The sequence below is a fragment of the Peromyscus californicus genome, unplaced genomic scaffold (genome assembly GCF_007827085.1).
Source record: "Peromyscus californicus insignis strain IS unplaced genomic scaffold, ASM782708v3 Scaffold_7__1_contigs__length_154581171, whole genome shotgun sequence".
Taxonomy (NCBI): domain Eukaryota; kingdom Metazoa; phylum Chordata; class Mammalia; order Rodentia; family Cricetidae; genus Peromyscus; species Peromyscus californicus.
Genome location: NW_026294595.1, coordinates 13,072,375 through 13,093,363, shown reverse-complemented (window position 1 = coordinate 13,093,363; position 20,989 = coordinate 13,072,375). Strand labels below are relative to the sequence as shown.

Sequence of the window (20,989 nt, the reverse complement as noted above, 5' to 3'; positions counted from 1 at the left end):
TCATCCGGCTTGTGAATTAAAGTAGTCCAGCCTTATTTCAGGCAGGAGTGCCATAATTTCCTCTCCCTACCTTATATCAAATAAAACTGTGATCTTCCTGCTTTGGCCCATCCTCTGCTCCCAGGGTCATTGACGTACACAGTGGCTTGGTTGCCACTGCTCATGCAGGTCTGTTTGCCTGGTGCACAGCTGCCAGTGACATGCATTCCAGGGACCTTCTTGTCACCTTGAGTTCTGGTGTTGTCTTTTTGCAGGATGGCCTATGCCCAGCCAAAGGTGCTAACACCCAGGTGAGTAGATTTGGTCAGTGCATGGGAAGTGCTGTAAAGGTACTAAAGGAGGATTTGCTTGCAGTGGGGATAGTTCAGCAGCACACCTGAGGCCTGGGCCAGTCTCCAGCACCGGAAAAAACCAAACCCAGAAAAAACCAAAGACCTGATTGTGATTCTCGTTGCCCTCAGTTCACAACCCTTTCAGAGTCCGAGGTTTGTCTGACTCAGGTCTGGAGCCCAGAGCATCTCCTGTCTGTCATTTCCCATCTGGGATTGGCTCCTTGTTTCCTGTCTCTGTCATCAGTGTTCAGAGATGTGGTGGCTGCAGTGGCTGTAAACTCAGTTGTTTTTAATGGTTGGTGGAGTGGGGTGGGGGTAGTCAGTGAGAGCTGCTGCTGATTGGCCAGGCCCCACTGGGGAGGGTGGGAAGCACTGGGGGCAGCTGAGGGTGTGGAATCTGAGAAGGGTTCCTGCAGGCATGTTTGGTCATTTGTTGACTGTGGCTTTGTCCTCATGTAGTAGGAAAGATGTTCTTGTCCTGACTCCTTGGCTGGCTCCCATCATCTGGGAGGGGACCTTCAACATCGACATTCTGAATGAACAGTTCAGGCTTCGTAACACCACAATTGGACTGACCGTGTTTGCCATCAAAAAGTAAGCAGTGGGTGCTGGAGTGATGGCTAGTGGGTAAAGCACTTGCTTCAGAGGACCTGAGTTTGATCTCTACCATCCATGTAAAGGCTGTGCATGGTGGCATGCCCCTGTCATCCCAGCACTGTGGGTGGATGGGAAAGACAAGTGGATCGATGCAGCTTTCTGGACAGCATAGCCAAACAGTGAGCTTCAGAGTCAGAGAAGGGATCCTGTCCAAAGAACAAAACAGATGAATGACAGAAGACACCCAAAATCAACTTCTGGCCTCCACACAGACACACAGATTTGGGTCTCAGCTGGAGGAGCTTAGGCACCTTGAGAATGCCTGCAGCTCCTGTGGACAAAGGACTTCACAGTAACAGGACACAAACACTACCTTGTCTGGGTGCTGCTGGGTACATGAGCAAGAGCCCTGCCAGGAGTGGGTAGGTGCTCTGTCTGTGGGAAGAAGGCCTCTGAGGGAACTAGCTGGGAGTCCCCTTGTCACCTTTGCACAGGGAAAACATTCACTTGCCTGTTTCTGACATTGAAGTAGGAGGGCTTGGCACACTTGCCAGGTGATGGGCATCCCTGTTCCCATGGTGGGGGCAAGTGGCCCTGGGGTGCATCAAGGTAGGAGCAGCCATCTGAAGCAGGTGAAAACTTCTTTGTTTGGGAGATGACATAGAATCTTGGGTAGAAATCTTTTGCCTTTTGGACCTAAAGGTTTGGCTTAAGGTTGCCCTTCTTTCTAGGGTGCCTGTCTCCCTTTCCTTGCCTCCTCTATGAGACTGATTCTTGCTGTGGTGGAGTGTCTTAGTCAGGGTTTCTATTGCTGTGAAGAGTCACTATGACCTTGGCAACTCTTATAAAGGGAAAACATTTAATTGGGGTGGCTCATATTTTCAGAGTTTTAGTCCATCATCATCATCATGGTATGACTTGGTGGCAGCAGGCAGACATGGTGCTGGAGAAGTATCTGAGAGTCCTATATCTTGACTTGCAGGCAACAGGAAGTAGTCTGAGTCACTGTGCTTGGCTTGAGCATATGAGCCCACCTCCACCATGACACACTTCCTCCAACAAGCCACACCTACTGCAGCAAGGCTACATCTCCTAATAGCGCTACTCCCTTTGGGGGCCATTTTCTTTCAAACTACCACGTGGAGGTTATGGGCAATGACTCTTAGGGACATACATGAGTTACTGAATGCCTTGTCCACAGCACCTTCAAGCCTCTGATGAGGGAAGTCTGGAATATAGAGATCCCTTTCTTTCCTGAGACAGGGCCATGGAGAGTGCCACATTTGAGGGGTGCAGGTACCAGGCCATGCTGCTTGGCTGAAAGCTTCCAGACCCCTACCTCAGCGTTCCTTGCTAAGATGTGGTGCTGACGTTGCACCTTTCTGCAGCAAAGGTGGGTGAGGTGAGGTACAGCCTGCAGACTGGTCAGGACAGGGGTATAGTGGGGGATGCCGCTGCTTCAAGCCTCCAGGTAGCCATGGATTCTGCTGCCTGGACCTGCTCTGGCAAGTCTTGACCTAGCTGCACTAAGGCTCTCTATACCCCTTTGTCCTCCCTCACAGGTATGTGGTATTCCTGAAGCTGTTCCTGGAGACAGCAGAGCAGCACTTCATGGTGGGACATAAGGTCACTGACTATGTCTTCACTGACCGTCCAGCTGACGTGCTGCAGGTGCCCTTGGGTGCAGGATGGAAGCTGGTGGTGTGAACTGTGTGCAGCTATACCTGCTGGCAGGATGTGTCCAAGAACAGGATGGAGATGATCAGCCACTTCTCAGAGGAGCGCTTTCTGCATGAGGTGGATTACCTGGTGTGTGCAGATGTGGACATGAAGTTCAGTGACCACGTGGGTGTGGAGATTCTCTCAGTACTCTTTGGTACCCTGCATCCTGGCTTCTACAGGAGCAGCCGAGAGGCCTTTACCTATGAGCGCCGGCCACAGTCCCAGGCCTACATCCCCCGGGATGAGGGTGACTTTTACTACATGGGAGACTTCTTTGGGGGGGTCAGTGTTGGAGGTGTACCATCTCACTAAGGCCTGTCATGAGGCTATAGTGCAGGACAAGGTCAATGGCATTGAGGCTGTGTGGCATGATGAGAGCCATCTGAATAAGTACCTGCTTTACCACAAGCCTACAAAGGTGTTGTCCCCAGAATACATGTGGGACCAGCAGCTCTCGGGCTGGTCCTCCGTCATGAAGAAGCTGAGATTTGTGGCTGTGCCCAAGAACCATCAGGCAATCAGGAACTAATAGCTGAATTCCTGTTGGAGAAGCTAGACGTATATCCAGGGGCACTCCAGGCTGTGTGGAACCGGAAGGATTTGAGAGACATAAGTGTCACCCTCTATCCAACCTCAGAGTCCAGCAGGTCCAATACCACTTGGCTTACCACATACTGAGCCCCTGGAGTGGCAGCCACCTACACCTCCCACTGTATCCCTAATCTCCTATTCAGTGAAATGGTAGCCAGAGCCTTCAGGATATGGGAGAAACTGTCATGCAGTTACCCGAGGGCCTGGACATCCTCACTCAACTTGTCCCTTCCTCTGCTGGGAGGCTTGACAGATGGCCGGTGCCTGTAGGAATAGGCTAGAAGGCAGGGAGACTCACAACTTACAGGCCTCAGTGGGTGCTTATCAGCCCAGCTGGCAGATTAGCAACCTGTGACCATCACCTTTGCTCATTTTTGGTTTATTTGGGAATAGCTAGTTATCCATCTCTGGGAATAAATGTATTTCTGGATGTTATAGGAAGATTCGAATTTTCTTTTTCTTTTTTCTTTTTGTTTCCTTCTTTTTTGAGGAACTTGGGATTGAACCCTGGGCCTTATGGATGCTAGTCAGACATGCTGCCACTGAAGTCTGGGCTCTCTCCTAGAGACACATGACTGAACTTACTGAGTGTTAGGTCCACTACATTAATTTTATTCTCTGGTTTCCATTTGAAATTTCCAATATAAAGAGATTGCTACTTTTTTTTTTTCAGTATTGGGATCAGATTCCATTCCTAGCCCCAAATTTTATATTTTTTAGGGGTGATGCTGGTGGGTATTGATGCTTGTTTTTTATTGAGGCAGAATCTAGTATCTCCAGCTGCTTTTCTGCTCAGTCTTGCTCAGTCCCCCTAAGGGATGTCTCAGCAAGGTTTTTCTGTTCTGTGCCATAGGATGAAGATCTTCACCCAAGACTCTTTTAAGAAAGAGATTTATTTGGGAAGGAGGAGTCCAGGAGAGGGGTTGTCTCTGCCAGGGTGGGAAAGCACGGCCTCGAACTGAACAGGCAGAGGGGCTTATATAGGGCTTTTTAGGGGTGGGGTTTCTCCAGGGAGAAGATTACCTGCTCAGGGATTGGTTAGTTTCTTTGGTCATGGGCAGAATTGGCTCTGATTTCAAGACCAGACTGTGTTTCTTTCACTGGCCTTTTTAAGATTTTTGGCTCTAGTTTTAGGGCCAGGGTATATTTCTTTCACTGGCTCTGATTCTAGGGACAAAGTGTGTTTCTTTGGCTCTGGTTTCAGAGTCAGGGCATGTTTCTTTGGTTCTGTGTTCAGGAATAAAGTGTTTCTTTCACTAGCTCGGGTTTCAGGGCCAGAGTGTGTTTCTTTCACTGGCTCTGGGTTCAGGGTCAGAGTGCTAGAATTTGTGCTCAGGGATTAGTTGGTTTCCTGCTCAGGAGTTGGTTGATTTCTTTGGTCAGTTGGTCAGGGGCAGAGTTGGCTCTGATTTCAGGGTCAAACTGTGTTTCTTTCGCTGGTCCGTTTCAGCCTTTTGGCTCTAATTTTAGGACCAGGGTATATTTCTTTCACTGGCTTTGATTCTAGGGACAAAGTGTGTTTCTTTGACTCTGGTTTCAAGGTCAGGGTGTGTTTCTTTGGTTCTGGGTTCAGGGCTAAAGTGATTCTTTCACTAACTCTGGTTTCAGGGCCTGGGTAGGTTTCTGTTGCTGGCTCTCTTTCCCTACACTTAGCCCTAGCTCAGATCTAGTGCTTCATGGGTAAGTAGTCCTGGAGCTCTGAGTGTGCTTTTCTGCCAATGCTGGCAGCATGCTTCATACAAGAACAACCCCGGGAAATGTTTCTCTCTAATTGAAAATGAACCCAACCTTACTCATGGGAGAGACTTGTAGTCAGCCCTGGCAGGGAATCAGAGCCTGGTGACAAACCTTCCTCTAGCCCTCCAGGCTCCTGTTGGCAGGCCAAGCTGTGGAGGCTCTGGTGACACAGAGTGGCCCCACTCTTTCAGTTTCTATAGCCAGAGACCTCGGCCATGATAGTCACTTTGCTCAGCCCCGAGGGCCAGGCTGGATGAATTTTCTCTGGATTCCTGGTGGATATTTCTATGCCGTTTTTCTAAAGTGCTGACCAGTTAGTCTGTGTCCTGCTGGGATGCCTTATAATCACAGATGACTTTGAACTTATGTCTCTTTCTAGAACCTTCTTTCCTCAGAGCAGTGCTCATGGGGCTGTTTGGGCTTTCATAGAAGGAAGGTGGAACTTTTAGGGCCATTTGCTGGTGTCCCATGATGGAGTCTCTGGGACAGACAGTGGAATGAATAGGGGAGCCTGGGTAGGTCTCTGGTAATGGTGTCCTTGTGGGCACAGATGGGTGGGTGCTCAGCCTCTGCTCTTTAATGGTGGGTCCAGGCAGGAGCATCACTGAAGGGCAGGGCTACCACTCTTGGCTGCCCTGTGGTGGATCTTATCTCTTTGTGCTGGATTTTCTTGGTTACCTTTCTTGCTTCACTATGAGACCCTCTGAGCCGAGGATGTTCTGGGCTCTTCTCTGCCCTTATCCAAAGGCTGATTCCATCCTACCACATGCTGAGGGCCAACTCTCATCCTATCCCTTCAGGATGCCTGTGTCTATCCTCTTAGATCCTGAAGGTTCCTGTCCCTGTTAGGTTCCTGCCCTTCAACCCTCCCACCCACTGTCCTGGCTCCTTTCCTTGGTCCCCAGTTCAGGAAAGGCACTTTCTCATGCTCCACCATTCACTGATGACTTTCCTCTGCCACTGCCTCCAAACAGCTCACCAATCCTGCTAGCTTGGCCCGCTTCAGCCCCACTCTCCCAGCCTGTTCTAGGCCAGTGTCATGTTTGCCTGGATGGTGGACTACAGCTTTCTGGCTGTGCTGTGTCTACCTGGCACCTGCAGGAATTCTTCCCCATCCCATCTGCTCTGACCAATTGCTCTGGTTGCTGACACACATTCTGTGCATGGAGGTGGCAGTCCATCTAATCTGGTGATTCCCTTACTGAAGGGCATTTCGATTCTCCCCAGTTTGAGATGACGGCAGAAATGAGCATTTATGTAAAGTCTCCTCGTGGATCTACTACTTCAGTTCTTACCTTGGAGTGAGATGGGTGGGTTGGGGAGGGGGTAGCTAAGAGTGTTCTCTTTTGTGAGATGCTGCCATCATTTCCCTTGGTGACTACAGCATTTTGCACTCCTTCAAGGATGAAGGTTCCAGTTGCTCCCTTCCTTGCCAGAACTAATGATGTTGGTGTTGAGGGATCTGTCCTGTTGTTTCATTTTGCAGTGTGTGTGTGTGTGTGTGGAGAGAGAGAGAGAGAGAGAGAGAGAGAGAGAGAGAGAGAGAGAGAGAGAGGGAGAGTCAGACAGAGACAGAGACAGAGACAGAGAGAGCAAGTGTGTGTTCATATACCACAGTGGACATTTAGAGGTCAGAGCACAACCTTTAGGACCTGATTCTCTTTCTCTATGATGTGGGTTCCTGATATTGAACTCAGGTCTTCAGGCTTGTTGGCAAGCACCTCTGCCCACTGAGCTCTCTTCCTGGCTTGTGTTTTAATTTGCAGTCCCCTGATGATATTTGATGTGAAGTATCTTTTTGTGTTTATTTTTACCTGTATCATCCCTCAAGGGATCTTTCTACAACTTTTGCCATTTTTCAATTGGGTTGTTTGTTTTCTTATTGCTGAGTGATGAGGGCTCTTTGTGTGTTTTGAATTTTAACTCTTTATCAGAGATGTGCTTTGCCAATGTTTTTCTCCAGTTGGCAGCTTGTCTTTTCATTCTCTTCACAGCATCTTTTTTCTTTTCTTTTTGAGACCGGCTATTGTGTGTTGCAGGCTGGATTTGAACTAGCTATGTAGCCAAGGATGACCTGGAATTTCTGGTCTTCCTGTTTCCACTTCCCTAGTTCTGAGGTTACAAGTGTGTGCCATCACACCTGTTCAATGCAGTGTTGGTGACTGGACCCAGGGCTTTGCGAATGCTGGGCAAGCACTCTATCAGCTGAGTGACATCACCTGCTCACAGCATCCTTTACAGAGCAGAAGTTTTTCATTCCAATGGCATCATCACATCAGTTGTCTTTCATAGCTTGTGCTTTTGAGGTGCCACAGTCACCTGGACTTTCTTCCAGGCATTGTCTAGGCATTGTGCGCTTTTTTACTTCACACTTAAATTTAAAACTCATTTTAAAGTTTGTTTTTGAGACAGAGTCATATCTTGACTGATGCTGAACACACAATGTAAACAAGGATGGCCTTGAACTCCAGATCCTGCACTCTCCACTTGATAGATTGTGGGATTAAAGGTGTACTGGGCCACAGTTCATTTTTATGAGACATGTATGTGAGCATTTTTCCCCACGTGGGTACCCAGTTATTCCAACACCAACTGTGGAAAAAACTGTTCTTTTCCTTTGGGTTCATTTTCTCTTGTAAAACAAACACATTGGCTGTGCATCCCTGGGTTTGCTTTTTCTGTTCCCTGTTCTCTTCCATTATGCTATGTGTCTCCCTCTGCCAATACCACATACTCTCAATTACTCACTGTATAGTGTCTTAAATTCAGGAAGAGTTTCCAAATCAGTAAAATACTCATATTCAGGTGTTGAAGGCAGAAACTCTGAAAGTCTGGCCCACTCCCCAAGTCACAGTAAAAGAAAAAATTCTGAAGTGACAGTTCTAGCTGTGCCCTCAGTGTTCAGTGGAGCAAAGGGAGTCAAGCAAAGAGCATGTAGGGTGATTGTGTGTTCCAGCCACCACCCAGTGATTATGTGTTCCAGCCTCCAGCCAGTGGTTGTGTGTTCCAGCCTCCAGCCAGTGATTGTGTGTTCCAGCCTCCAGCCAGCGGTTGTGTGTTCCAGCCTCCAGCCAGCGGTTGTGTGTTCCAGCCTCCAGCCAGCGGTTGTGTGTTCCAGCCTCCACCCATCATCTCTAACATCCAAGAGCTGTATGACCAACATCCTAGCTGGGAGCTCTCCCTCAGGAGCTCATTCCTATGATGCTGGCAGGATGCAGTTTGCCTGAGCCTCTGTTGGCTGGGGACACAGCCCAGACCTTGTTTAAAGGGCCTTCTCCTAGATCTGAAAACTTAGGACCCATGGGAAGCGTTGGTTGGTAAAGAAGAAAAACAGGAGGAAAAGTGACAGTGAAAAAAACTGAGGGTGAGGGAGAGTGGTGCCCACGTCACCAGGCGAGCAGGTCTGTGTTAACCAAGTTGAGAAAGAGGTCATTTCAGCAGTGACATCAGGACCTGGACAGAGCTGTAGTGGCTGTGATGAAAGCCACCATGCTGGCTGTGGAGGGAGACATTCTTTTTTTTTTTTTTCTATTAAGAAAATTTTTTATTTATTCCACATACCAACACAGAACCCTCCCTCATTCCTCCTCCCACTCCCCCCCCCCCAGCCTTTCCCCCGGAGTCCACCCTCCATCCCCTCCTCTAAAAAGGTATGGCCTCCCATGGGGAGTTAGCAAAACCCAGCACATTCAGCTGAGGCAGGTCCAAGCCCCTCCCCCTGCATCAAGGCTGTGCAAGGTGTCCCACCATAGGCAATGGGCTCCAAAAAGCCAGTTCATGCACCAGGGATAGATCCTATTCCCTACTGTCAGGGGCTCCTCAAACAGACCAAGCTACACAACTGTCTCTCACATGCAGAGGGCCCAGTCCAGTCCTATGTAGGCTCCACAGCTGTTGGTCTGAAGTTCATGAGTTCCGACCAGCTTGGTTGTTTGTAAGTTTCCACATCATGGTCTTGATGCCCCTTGCTTGTAGAATCTCTCTTCCCTCTCTGCGACTGGACTTCTGGAGCTTGGCCTGGTGCTTGGCTGTGGCTCTCTGCATCTGTTTCCACCAGGTACTGGATGAAGGCTCTATGATGACAGTTAGGGCATTCACCAATCTGATCACGGGGTAGGCCAGCTCAGGCACCCCCTCCACCACTGCTAGTAGTCTAAGCTGAGGTCATCCCTGTGGATTCCTGGGAACTTCCCTTACACCAGGTTGGAGGGAGACACTCTTACCAGTGGAATCCACAACAGCTACTTCCCTATGGACATGTCTAAGGATCCGCAGATGAGGACCATGCAGGGTGACTGAAGTCCCATGTTGGTCTTTATTAATGTGAGAAATACCTGGCTGTGGGCAAATGTGGGAGCCATGTGCGGTGGATTCTGGTGCCACCCAGAAATGTCAGAGGCAATGAGCTTCATATCATGGAGGTGGAGATAACAGTGGTTACAAGTAAAAATGATGAAGTGTGACTGAGGGGAGGAAAATTTCTTCCCCGAATATGCCCTCTGCCTGTCTCTCCTGGGGGTGAAACACATTTGCCCAGTCAGGGGTCCTTTCAGCAGCCAGGTATGGCTGATGGAGATGGATCAGGTGGCTGAAGCTGCATGCAGTAGCAGTCAAGAATCTTCAAAGCCCCAGCAGGTGGGCTTCTGGTAGTTGGTAGGCACAGCAAGCAATCCTGTGCCCCTATGGAATCAGGCATGGCAAAGCACCTCGACCTGGCTACATTGCGTTCAACAAGCAAGGGGAGATGCACAAAGTCCCCAAGGGAACAATCCCAGGATGAATAAGTGGGACAGCTTGGGAAGAATGAGTGTGAATACGGAGAACTAATCGGGGGGTGCTCCTACCCATGCTGCTGTAGCCAACACTGATCTGAGGAAGTAACTGAGACAGCTGATGGGATCTTTCTATGCTGTGTTAGATTTTGCTAACACATCACTCTAGTTGCTGACTCCTGGTTGGAATGGATTGCAATGGACTTTCAGAGTGCTTGACAGAGATTATCCCCACAGCCCCATGTGTCCCACTACTTGTCCTGGATGGTGGCCTAGGGCCCTGCTTTCTTACCCTGCTCATCCTCTGTAAAAAGTTATCAATATGTAGATGATATCATGCTGACACTGAGTGTTTAACAGATTTGGAAACTCATCTGAGAGACATGCAATTGTCCCTGGACGTGCAAGAGTGGGAAACAGAAACCTTGTGGAGGGGAGGGAACAGGATGAGAGCGGATGGCTGAACCACACAGTGTTCACTCCCTACTCTTACAGGAGAATAGCTGCCTGCCACACAAGGCCTTAGGGGTCAAGGGTTTCATTCCCAGAGTCCTTCAGAAATGACAGATCGGCCTTGGATTCTGGGGATTCTCCTAGTGAGTTTCTGCTTTGGAGACTGCAGAGACTGGGTTTGCAGATGGTCAAGAGGGGGCGCAAGACACCAGGAGAAGGCTTGTCAGACCCTGCAACGACAGTGAAATCCCTTCGTGGGCTTACACATGTGACCTCCTTAGCCCATGCATCCCACACCCTTATGACTTCCCATCATTTGGCTTCCATTTTTTTCAGCCTGGCCCTCTAAGGTTGACATCTGAGTGAATCTCACACATACAGTGCCTATCAGTGTGACATTTCGCCTGAGTGACCCCCCACACACACACACACCTTGTGATTTCTCACCTATTAGCTTCCTCTCATGTGATCTGAGGCTGTCTGTGTCATACCTGTGTGATTCCCCAGCTCTGTGGCTCCTGACAGTGCATATGACTCCTATACACTTCATATCTGTGTGGCTTCATCTGTGTGAGTCTATCCATGGGACTCACACCCACATGTCTCCCACCTGGATGACAGGATAGTGTCTGATCACGGAAGTGGGTGCTTGGGCAGTCACTGACCCTGACCATGACCCTGTGGTTTCCTTTGTTCCCCCAAATTCCCAAACTGAAACTTTCCTTCTTAGACCAGGTGAGAGGGGGCATGGTGCTGGTCTGAATGTCTCCAGAGACAGAAAGCCTTATGGAGAGTATTTGTGCAGGGTAAGGGTTAATGAGCAGGACCATGGCCTTAAATAGTGTCATCAAGTCCGACAGCCTGAGTCCCCTCTCCTGGGTATAGGGTGGGTTGAGAGGGCAGCCATCAAGAGGTGTAGTACAGAGCTTTGGCTGACATGTGTGACTTGGATGGTTCAGCTGGTGGCTGTCCATGATGTGAATAGAAGCCAGTTTTGCCTTGGGAACTCTCCTGGCACAGCACATGTAGGACACACACTATGGCTGGTCCCAGTGAGGGATCATGTAGCCAGGCAGTATTCCTCACAGAGCATCTGTTGTCCAGGATCTCAGGCGAATGGTGGGAGGTGAGCTCTGACCTAAGATCAAAGATGAGCCTGGCAATGCACGGTGAGTGTGGAGCCTGTCTGGGCTGCATCCCGATAATCTGCAGGACAGTGACACCAGTTGCACTCTGTGAGGTGTCCTTGAACCTGAGAACTTTGTTCTCTTTTTGACCCTATTGTCCATTCTCTGCTCTATGGGTCATTTCTCCTTAAAGTTGACAACAGCTGAAACCAAACACTTGTGCCCAGGAGGCCTGGGCTGTCTAGTGCTGTCCCATAGCTGGTGACTGAGACCCTGGCACGGTCAGGAGCAGGGCTGAATTTGGCTGTTTGAGACTGAGCTGCTCCAGCTGTGACCTCTGTGAGTCTGGCTCCTGTAGCCCTTCCAGTGAATCATGGCGGGGGAAGGGCCACCTCTCAGATGTGTTGGGATCCTGGGAGCTGGGGACTCATCTGAGAACTCTGATTGGTGGAGGAACCTGGTGAGGAGCTCTGGAGGTTGTGGAAGCCAAGGCTTATCCAGGCTGGGTGCCAGGCCACTGTAGATCTTCTGTGAAGGGTCAGGTGGCTTATTCAGAAGTAGTGTCATTGTCCACCATGGATGGAGGCAATCATGTGGTGTATCTCATAAAGTATCCAGCAGAGGACTACTGTCTCCTCTATGGTGGGGAGAAGCTGAAGGAGCATCAGATCTGAATAGCAAAAATCACGGGGAGTCAAGTTATCATTTGTCCTCTCCTTCCCTGGGAGAATCCACCAGCATCCAAAACCCGCAAATCCTTGTCCTACCCCGGGACTGAGGAGCTGAGGTTGCACATTCTTGCTCTCTCTCTGTCAAGGGAAAGGTAGAAAGTGCTAACTGTTCACAGTGACATGGATGCCACAAACATCACCACTGTAGTCAAGGTCTCATTGCAGATAAAGCTCCTGATTACTGTGGGGCATTATCAGAGGAAAGGGGCAGGGGCAGAAACAGGAGCCAGCATGTAAAGCCGGCCCCAAGCAGAGACTTGGTGTCATCACCATTCATATGGAGGTCAAGGCTCCTGAGATTTCCCAATGGCAGTGCCTTTGTGAACACAGAACAGGACACAGAAAGCCCTGAGCCCAGAGAGATGGGCTTCTACAGTTGGGGTCATTGCTGACACCCCAATCCTGCCTAGGGGGAAGCTGAGGCACTCTGAAGGGAGTGACCTGGTCTCCCAGTCAGCTGCTTTGAGTATCCGGAGTTAGTATTATCTGGTTCTTCTTGCTTAGCTGGGCCACAAGCATCTGATGTGTATACTCATGTATGGGAAAAGTGTCACTCCCCTTCCCCATCCAATAGTATCCCAGTCCTCCAGGCTAGGAAGGAAGTTCCATCAGCTCCCCATCTCTGACCCCTACACTCCTGTCTCTCTGGGGTCTCAGCTGCAGAGAATCCCCAAGCCCCAATAAACCAGGAAGATCTAGAGAGCTTTAAGAAGGTTGAAAAAGCCAGAGTCCTCACATGGAGAGCATCTTCATCCCTAAGCAGAGGTATAAGAAGAGGCTGCTGTGCCCACCCTACCAGTCCATGCATGGAAGTCAGAAATTCACTCCAGGGCAATGGGCTGCCTCTCATTCTGACTTTCTCCTTTAGTGGTTGGGGTGATGATGGCTGTTGGAAGGACCCTGAGGTCCTGATAGGATTCCCTGGGTTTCAGAATCCTTCTTGAACAGAAGCCTATTCTCCAGGAGGCAATTAGCCCCATGTGACCATGTTTAGCAGACTCTTGATAAAACCCTTGTCTAAGGGTTGGATGGATTTCAGGAGGTCCTGTGTTCTGTGTCCTGGGTAGGAGAGAATCTATTCACCAAACAGGTGTGCAGCATGTTTCTGAAACTTTCTGTGCCTACAAAAATGTGTTCACATTTTTCTCATGGATCTCATTTCTCGGACATCTTTTGTGTGTGTGTGTGTGTGTGTGTGTGTGTGTGTGTGTGTGTGTGTGTGTGTGTGTGTGTGTGTTTTATTTAATTTTTTATTTTTATTTTGCAATACAATTCAGTTCTACATATCAGCCACGGATTCCCTTGTTCTCCCCCCTCCCGCCCCCCTCACCTTCCCCCCAGCCCACCCCCCCCATTCCCACATCTTTTGTTTGTAGCCCATTTCTGGAGATGATATCCCTGGGCCTTTATCCCCCACTCTGCTTGATAGTAAGTGGGAAATTCCTCTGTGGCATTTCCATCACCCCTCAGTGCTGACAGTGGCCCCATTTACTCATGAGTTTCATTGTAGACTATTTCAGCCATGACCAGGAGATGTCAGAGTTCCTGGGTCCCTCTGCTGTGTGATGTTTTAGAGATGGAGGTCTCAAGCCTGGCCAAGGCCAGGTTCCCAGGTATGGTCAGATCCAGACTTGGGCAGCATCCTTGTCCATCCTTGCCATGCTGTTGTCCTGAACTCTCTTCTTTCCTCACACACATGAGCATGGGGCATTGAGGGCAGCCTGGGGCACTGACTTTTCTCCCACTGTCTGTTCTGCTGGGTGGAGCCCCTGAGATTCCAGCATCACATCTCTGACTTCAGCCTCCCCTGCCCTTCTCTGCTGGCTTCAAAGACTCCTCCTCTGTTCTGGATCATGAATGACCAGGCTCCAAGCAGCCCAGGGCACTACCCCTGGAGTGGTTTCCTATAGGACGTAAAATAATCTCTCTTCTACCTGTTATACTTCCTCCTCACCCCCTAATCCTCCTCCCCACCTTTCCGTAAAGAAATTCAGCACTCCCTTGTTTCTCTATAGTGCATGGGTCCTTTGAGGACCTCTGGGTCCTTTGAGGATCTTTCTAGATGAGGAGGGTTGGTGAAGCAGGCAGGAAGAGTAGGAAGACAGACCAGAATTCCTTCTGGCTTTCTTGGTGGCGCTCCTGGACAAACCGCAGGAAGTTCCAGGTGTCAGGGGTCAGAATTGTCCTGACCAGACATAGGACTAAAGATGTGTCTGGGATGATGGATTACATTGCCCTGCTATGGGGGATAAGATATCTAACCCAGCTGGGAACAGAGGCAGAGCCCTTGCCTGTGGCCATTTTAGTGGAAGAAGCTCTTGAAGAGTGTCAGGTGACAGCCAGAGTGATGGACAGCTCAGTGTTGGGATGCTCCTTCTTCTAAAGTCCTGGGTGAGAGGGTTCCATCTGGGGTGATTGACAAGCCCACAGGTCTGATGTTTCTGACACAATCTGACATGACTCAGTGTCATTGTTGATTGTCACACAGAAATCTCTCTTCAGTTTGTCCCTCCAGCTGTGCTGGAAGAAGGGGGATGTTAACTTGTCTAAAGAAGATACGGAGTCATTCTTTTCTGTCATGTATTACAAAATGGGGCAATTCAGGTAAAGGCAGCCACTATGAAATAGATTAACTAGAGAATGGGCTCAGCCTGAAAGTTGATATTGCTGCAACATGGAAGAGCCTGGAGCATCCCTGCCTGGTGTCCTCACCAGGCCACAGCCTGAATGCTGAGCTCTCTTGAAACCTCCACCAGACAAGTGAGTCTATGACTGTTCAATCCAGCCTCGCTCAAACTGGCGGATGCCAGCAGAATATAGCTAGATTCTTTACCATGGTGTGACATAAGGGCCCTCTAGTCCAGGTCAGGATAGCATCCACACTTACCTCCTAAACCACGGAAACCCATTTTCCCCCTGCCTTCAGACTGTGATCTTCTGAACTCTCCAGAACGATCCACTGAGCTGAGTGCACAGTGCTGTGGGTCCTCTCTAGTCCACAGCTCCCAACCGTCCCTACTTTCCTCTGCAGCCATTTCTTTTATTTTTTTTTTTCTTAATTGAGCTGATGGCTTACAGTTTCAGAGATTCAGGCCATTATTGTCACGACAGGGAGCACGGCAGCGTGCAGGCAGATGTGGTGCTGGCTACATCTTGACCAGAAGGCAGCAGGAAGTTGACTGACTGACACACTGACTGAAGCTAGAGAAAAGAGACCTCAAAGCCTGCCCCCACAGTGACACACTTTTTCCAACAAGACCACCACTCCAACAAGGTCACATCTAATAGTGCCACTCCCTTTGGGCGGCATTTTTGTTCCTTTTTTTTCCCATTTTTATTTATTTATTTATTTTTCTATTAACAGCTTGATACAGTATAAATTCTTATCCTGATGGTGAAATGTTTCATTGAGGCTTGCCCAGTAATTGAGTAAAATCAAAACTTATTATAAGCCACAGTCATCCTAGGATCCCCCCTGGTTCTGTGGGTTGCAGTCTGATTGTTCTTTGCTTTATATCTGGTATCCATTTATGATCTGATTGTTCTTTGCTTTATATCTGGTATCCATTTATGAGTGAGTACATACCATGTTTGTCCTTCTGGGTTTGGGTTACCTCACTCAGGATGATATTTTCTAGTTCCATCCATTTGCCTGCAAATTTCATGATGTCATTGTTTTTCTCTGCTGAGTAGTACTCCATCGTGTATATGCACTACATTTTCTTAATCCATTCTTCAGCTGACAGGTGTCTAGGTTGTTTTCAGGTTCTGGCTATTACAAATAGTGATGTTATGAACATAGTTGAGCATGTATCTTTGTGGTATGATTGAGCATTCCCTTGGGTATATGCCCAAGAGTGGTATGGCTGGGTCTTGGGGTAGATCAATTCCCAATTTTCTGAGAAACCACCATACTGATATCCACAGTGGTTGTACAAGTTTGTATTCCCACCAACAGTGGAGGAGTGTTCCCTTTGTTCCTCATCCTCTCCAACATAGACTGTCATTAGTGTTTTTGATCATAGCCATTCTGACAGGTGTAAGGTGGTATCTCAGAGTTGTTTTGATTTGCATTTCTCTGATGATTAAGGATGTTGAGCGTTTCTTTAAATGTCTTTCACCCATTTGTGATTCTTCTTTTGAGAATTCTCTCTTTAGCTCTTTAGCCCATTTTAAATTTGATTATTTAGTATTTTTATGTCTAGGTTTTTGAGTTCTTTATATACTTTGGAGATTAGTCCTCTGTCAGATGTGGGGTTGGTGAAGGTCTTTTCCCATTCTGTAGGCTGTCTTTTTGTCTTATTGATGGTGTCTTTTGCCCTACAAAAGCTTCTCAGTTTCAAGAGGTCCCATTTATTAATTGTTGTGCTCAGTGTCTGTGCTACTGGTGTTATATTTAGGAAGTGATCTCCTGTGCCAATGTGTTCAAGAGTACTTCCTGCTTTCTCTTCTATCCAGTGTAACTGGATTTATGTTGAAGTCTTTGATCCACTTGGATTTGAGTTTTGTGCATGGTGACAGATATGGATCTATTTGTAATCTTTTACATATTGACATCCAGTTATGCCAGCAACATTTGTTGAAGATACTTTCTTTTTTCCATTGTATAGTTTTGGCTTCTTTGTCAAAAATCAGGTGTTCATATGTGCGTGGATTAATGTCAGGGTCTTCAATTCGATTCCATTGGTCTGTATGTCGGTTTTTATACCAGTACCAAGCTGTTTTTATTACTATAACTCTATAGTAGAGCTTGATGTCAGGGATGGTGATGCCTCCAGAGGTTGCTTTATTTTACAGGATTCTTTTACCCACCCTGGGTCTTTTGTTTTTCCATATGAAGTTGAGTATTTTTCGTTCCAAGTCTGTGAAGAATTCTGTTGGGATTTTGATGGGGATTGCATTGAATCTGTATATTGCTTTTGGTAAGATTGCCATTTTTACTATGTTAATCCTACCTGTCCATGAGCATGGGAGATCCTTCCATTTTCTGATATCTTCTTCAATTTCTTTCTTTAGAGATTTAAAGTTCTTATCAAAAAGGTCCTTCACTTGTTTAGTTAGTGTTATCCCAAGGTATTTTATATTATTTGTGGCTATTGTTAAGGGTGATGTTTATCTGACTTCTTTCTCAGCCCTTTTATCATTTGTGTATAGGAGGGCTACTGATTTTTTTGAGTTGATCTTGTGTCCTGCCACTTTACTGAAGGAGTTTATCAGATGTAGGAGTTCCTTGGTAGAATTTTTGGGGTCACTTATGTATACTATCTTATCATCTGCAAATAGTGAAAGTTTGACTTCTTCTATTCTAATTTGTATCCCTTTGATCTCCTTTTGTTGTCTTATTGCTCTAGCTAGAACTTCAAGTACTATATTGAATAAATATGGGGAGAGTGGACAGCCTTGTCTTGTTCCTGATTTTAGTGGAATCACTTTGAGTTTCTCTCCGTTTAATTTGATGGTGGCTGTTGGCTTGCTGTAAATTGCCTTTATTATGTTTAGGAATGTTCCTTGTATTCCTGATCTCTCTAAGACCTTTATCATGAAGGGGCGTTGGATTTTGTCAAAGGCTTTTTCAGCATCTAATGAGATGATCATGTGTTTTCCTGCCTGGCCCACAGTCAGGGCAAATCTCTCTCACCTGCTAGTCCCACAGCCTCTCAGACCCAACCAAGTAAACACAGAGACTTATATTGGTTACAAACTGTATGGCCGTGGCAGGCTTCTTGCTAACTGTTCTTATAGCTTAAATTAATCCATTTCTATTAATCTATACCTTGCCACATGGCTCGTGGCTTACTGGCATCTTCACATGCTGTTTCTCATCATGGCTGCTGGCAGTGTCTCTCTGACTCAGCCTTCCACTTCCCAGCTTTATTCTCCTCCTTGTTCCACCTATACTTTCTGCCTAGCCAATGGCCAATCAGTGTTTTATTTATTGACAAATCAGCAACACATTTGCCATACAGAACATCCCACAACAATCATGTTTTTTTTTTCTTTCAGTTTGTTTATATGGTGTATTACATTGACAGATTTTCATATGTTGTACCATCCTTGCATCCCTGGGATGAAACCTACTTGGTCATCGTGGATAATATTTTTGATGTGTTCTTGGATTCAGTTTGCCAATATTTTGTTGAGTATTTTTGCATCAATGTTCATGAGGGAGATTGGTCTCTAATTCTCTTTCTTTGTTGCATCTTTGTGTGGTTTGGGTATCAGGGTAATTGTAGCCTCATAAAAAGAGTTTGGTAGTGTTCCTTCTGTTTCTATTCTGTGGAAAAATTTGAAGAGTATTGGTATTAGTTCTTCTTTGAAAATCTGGTAGAATTCTGCACTGAAACTATCTGGTTCTGGGCTTTTTTTGGCTGGGAGACTTTTGATGTCTGTTTCTACTTATTTAGGGGTTATTGGTCTATTTAAATAGTTTATCTGGTCTTGATTTAACTTTGGTATGTGGTACCTATCCAGAAAATTGTCCATTTCTTCCAGATTTTTCAATTTTGTGGAGTACATGTTTTTGAAGTATGACCTGATGATTCCCTGGATTTTCTTGTTGTCTGTTGTTATGTCTCCTTTTTCATTTCTGATTTTGTTAATTTGGGTGCTCTCTCTTTGCCTTTTGGTTAATTGGCTAGGGGTTTGTCTATCTTGTTGATTTTCTCAAAGAACCAATTCTTTGTTTCATTGATTCTTTGTGTTGTTCTCTTGGTTTCTATTTCATTGATTTCAGCCCTCAATTTGATTCTTTCATGGCATCTATTTCTCCTGGGTACTGAGTTTGTTTCTTTTTGTTCTAGAGCTTTCAGTTGTGCTGTTAAGTCATTGGTATGAGACTTCTCCATCTTCGTAATGTGTGCATTTAGAGCTATGAATTTTCCTCTTAGCACTGCTTTCATAGTGTCCCATAAGTTTGGGTATGTTGTACTTTCATTTTCATTGAATTCTAGGAAATCTTTTATTTTTTCATTATTTCTTCCTTGACCCATTGGTGTTTCAGGTGGGCATTATTCAGTTTACATGAGATTGTAGGCTTTTTATAATTTTTGTTGTTGTTGAAATCTAACTTTAAGACATGGTGGTCCAATAAGATACAGGAGATTATTCCAATGTTTTTGTATCTGTTGAGATTTGCTTTGTGACCAAGCATGTGTTCAATTTTTGAAAAGGTTCCATGGGGTGCTGAGAAGAAGGTATATTCTTTTGTGTTAGGATGGAGTGTTCTGTAGATATCTATTAAGTCCATTTGAGTCATAACATCTGTTAGGTCCTTTATTTCTTTGTTAAATTTCATTCTGGTAGATCTGTCTTTTGGTGTGAGTGGGGTTTTGAAGTCTCCCACTACTAATGTGTGGGGTTTGATGTGCAATTTAAGCTTTAGTAATGTTTCTTTTATATATGTGGGTGCCTTTGTATTTGGGGCATAAATGTTCAGAATTGAGACTTCATCTTGGTGGATATTCCCTGTGATAAATATGTAATGTCCACCCTGATCTCTTTTGATTGATTTTAGTTTGAAGTTTCTTTTATTAGATATTAAGATAGCTACACCAGCTTGCTTCTTAGATCCATTTGATTGGAAAGCTTTTCCCAGCCCTTTATTCTGAGGTAGCATCTGTCTTTGAAGTTAAGGTGTGTTTCTTGTATGCAGCAGAAGGATCCTGTTTTCTTATCCATTCTGTTAGTCTGTGTCTTTTTATAAGTGAGTTGAGACCATTGATATTGATGGATATTAATGACCAGTGATTGTTAATTCCTGTTATTTTTTAGTGGTAGTGTTGCGTTTTCCTTCTTTGGTATATTTGTTGGTGTGGGATTATCTATTGCCTGAGTTTTCATGGGTGTGTTTAGCTTCTTTAGGTTAGAGTTTTCCTTCTAGTGCTTTCTGTAGGGCTGGATTTGTGGAGAGATATTGTTTAAATCTGGTTTTATCATGAAATATTTTGTTTACTCTGTCTATGTTGATTGAGAGTTTTGCTGAATATAATAGTCTGGGTTGGCATCCATGGTCTCTTAGTGTCTGCATAACATTTGTCCAGCACCTTCCAGCTTTAATAGTCTCTATTGAGAATTCTGGTGCTTTTCTGATGGGTCTGCCTTTATATGTTACTTGATCTTTTCCCTTTGCAGCTCTTAATATTTTTTCTTTGTTCTGTATGTTTAGTGTTTTGATTACTATATGGTGAGGGGACTTTTTTTTTTGGGATCCAGCCTATTCGGTGTTCTGTAAGCTTCTTGTATCTTTATAAGTATTTCTTCCTTTAAGTTAGGAAAGTTTTCTTCTATGATTTTGTTGAATATATTTTCTGTGCCTTTGAGTTGGTATTCTTCTCCTTCTTCTATCCCTATTTTTCTTAGGTTTGGTCTTTTCATGGTGTCCCAAATTTCTTGGACGTTTTGTGTTATGACTTTTTTGTCTTTAGTGTTTTCTTTGATTGACGAATCTATTTTTTCTATTGTGTCTTCAGTGTCAGAGATTCTATGTTCCATCTCTTGCATTTGGTTGGTTATGCTTGCTTCTGTAGTTCCTGTTTATTTAGTCAGGATTTTTATTTCCAGAATTCTCTCAGTTTGTGTTTTCTTTATTGTCTCAATTTCAATTTTCAAATCTTGAACTGTTTCCTTCATCTGTTTAATTACTTTTTCTTGGCTTTCTTTGATTTCTTTCAATTTTTGTTTGTTTTTTCTTCCATTTCTTTAAGGGAATTTTTTATTTCCTCTTTAAGGGAGTTTTTCATTTCCTCTTTAAGAGTCTCTATCATCTTCTTAAAGTCATTTTTAGGATTGATTTCTTCTGCTTCTTCTGCCTTGGTATGTTCAGGTCTTGCAGGTATAGAATCACTAGGTTCTGATGTTGTCACATAGGTCTTTATGTTGTTGCCTGTATTTTTTTTTTTGGGGGGGGGCTCCAATAATGTGCTTTAGCA

At 45.9% G+C, this 20,989-nt stretch overlaps 1 pseudogene; it reads left to right on the top strand.

The window, feature by feature from the left end:
* Nucleotides 1-232: 232 nt before the first annotated feature.
* Nucleotides 233-3,336, top strand: LOC128101244 (histo-blood group ABO system transferase 2-like; annotated as a pseudogene).
* The last annotated feature ends 17,653 nt before the right edge of the window (nucleotides 3,337-20,989 follow it).